The sequence below is a fragment of the Nannospalax galili genome, unplaced genomic scaffold (assembly GCF_000622305.1).
Source record: "Nannospalax galili isolate Female #2095 unplaced genomic scaffold, S.galili_v1.0 scaffold762, whole genome shotgun sequence".
In the NCBI taxonomy this organism is placed as follows: domain Eukaryota; kingdom Metazoa; phylum Chordata; class Mammalia; order Rodentia; family Spalacidae; genus Nannospalax; species Nannospalax galili.
This window is the reverse complement of record NW_008350126.1, coordinates 498,002-499,887: the sequence shown is the minus strand read 5'-3', so window position 1 is coordinate 499,887 and position 1,886 is coordinate 498,002. Positions and strand designations below refer to the sequence as shown.

General features: G+C 51.3%; 1 protein-coding gene across 1 annotated transcript in view; it reads right to left on the bottom strand.

Annotated features, from left to right (window-relative positions):
• Positions 1-815, bottom strand: part of Gprin1 (G protein regulated inducer of neurite outgrowth 1) — a 14,475-nt gene extending 13,660 nt beyond the window's left edge. The window contains exon 1 of the mRNA XM_008847311.2: positions 427-815. The gene's annotated coding sequence lies outside the window, so the exon portion shown is untranslated. The remainder of the gene's footprint in view (positions 1-426) is intronic.
• Positions 816-1,886: the final 1,071 nt, after the last annotated feature.

Here is a 1,886-nt window from a genome sequence, read left to right as displayed (position 1 = left end):
GCGGCCTCGCGGCCGGCAGGGGGCGCTCCGGAGAGGACAAGGCCCCTGCACTGCCCCGGGGCGCCGCGGGCCCGAGACCCCGCCCGACCGCCGCGGCTCCCCGCCCCCGAGCGCTCGGGCTGTACCGCGGGGGGAGTCGCTGCTCGAACTCGAGCAGCCACCTGCCCCAGGACCCAGGTTGTCGCGATCTCCAAGCCGCCTCTGTGAGGAAATTTCCCGCCTCCCTCGGCCTTACTTCCGGCCTTCGCGGCCCCCGCACCGCCCCACCCCCGGCCCTTTGTCTCGCCGCTGCCCACGCTCCCGCGAGTGTCGGGGACCAGCGGTGGTGGCGCCTTCCAGTCTTCCTCTGCTGGCCTGCCAACAGGGTGTCCGTCCGCGCTTCCGTCCAAGTTCCCTTCCTGGATTCCTTGGAACGAATCATCTCACCTCTTAGTCTGTAAATGGGACGAACATTGATCAGCTCACAGAGGTCTTGGAAGGAAGAAGGCGCCTAAAGTAGATGTCTAGGGGTTTACTGTTGGGCGAACTGAGGAAGGCTTAAGGGCTCACTGCCTCTCCCACCCCATTTCCTGGCATAGAAATGGGACCCTCCTCCTTCGACTTCTCAGATGAGAATGCAACTCTGTAATTGTCTTGGAAGTGATAAAGCCTCCTTGCGCCTGAACTGTGAAGCCTCCTACTAAAAATAGTAACAAACGTTAGTGAAACTCTTGGGCACAGACACAGAGCTAAAGTTTGGTTTATATATTTCAGTACCTTCAATATCTAATCATTCAGGAGCAAGTTAATGTATTGTAGTCACATTTTCAAATACAGATGAATTATTTGTTTGTAGTCACACAGCTAGTTAGTAGTTGTGGGATTAAGAGGCCTCAGATGAACTTACGACTCAAAAGTACAAAGTCTTGCCAGCTGGGGGAGGGGCTTCTGGCTCTGGGGATGCTCCCATGCTAAACCCTGTTGCCATTCAGAATTATGCATACCTGAAGCTTTTGAAATGGGATCACTTCCAGAGACCTTTCCCTGAGGTAGGTGCTGCTAGGTAGTCTAATCCTGCGTACTTTATCTCATACTCCCAGCTTTTTAAAAAAGAATCATGTTATTCTGATAGAATTAACATACCAAAAGGTCCTTTTTTTTTTTTGGTCTTTTTAAAACAGGGTCTCCCTGTACCCACCCCCACCTGGCCTGGAACTCACTATGTAGACCAGGCTGGCCTTGAACTCACAGAGATCCACCTGCCTCTGACTCCCAAGTGCTGGGACTACAGGTGTGCGCCACCACGCCCGGCTTACTTCCTGCAGTTTTACACTTAACTCTGTCTTAGGGTTAGGGTTAACCCTTGTCTGATGACTCATTTGATCACCTTATCTTAATTAAACTAGATAGCAAGTGAAGATTTAAAATCCATGGGAAATTCGAGGTGTAGGGACACACACCTGTAATCATAGGCTGAAGCAGGTGGACATCCCGAGTTCTAGGCCGCCCAGAGCTACATAGCAAGACTGTGCCTATCAAAACCCACAAAACAATAAAATAAAATCTACGGGACAGGCATGGAAAGGAGAAAACTCAGACTGCAGACCGGTTCCAGGACCATGGACAGCACACAACAAACCTGCTCTCTAATATTATTGGTGCTGAAAATGGCTCATTGATTGCCCAAGAGGGCACTTGGCTTCAGTTTACAAACCCTGTTAATAGTCATCACTTCATCCCCCACGCACCTCCCTCTTTAAGGTGAGCATCATTGGCTCCGTTGTACAGATTAAGTAACTGAGGTTTAGGGAGGCTCTTGAGACATCAAAAGTGGCATTGTTCCTCCCTGGGGCAGAATGAGACTGAAGCAGAACCAATCCACACTGGGAAGTCTGTGGCCATGGTTC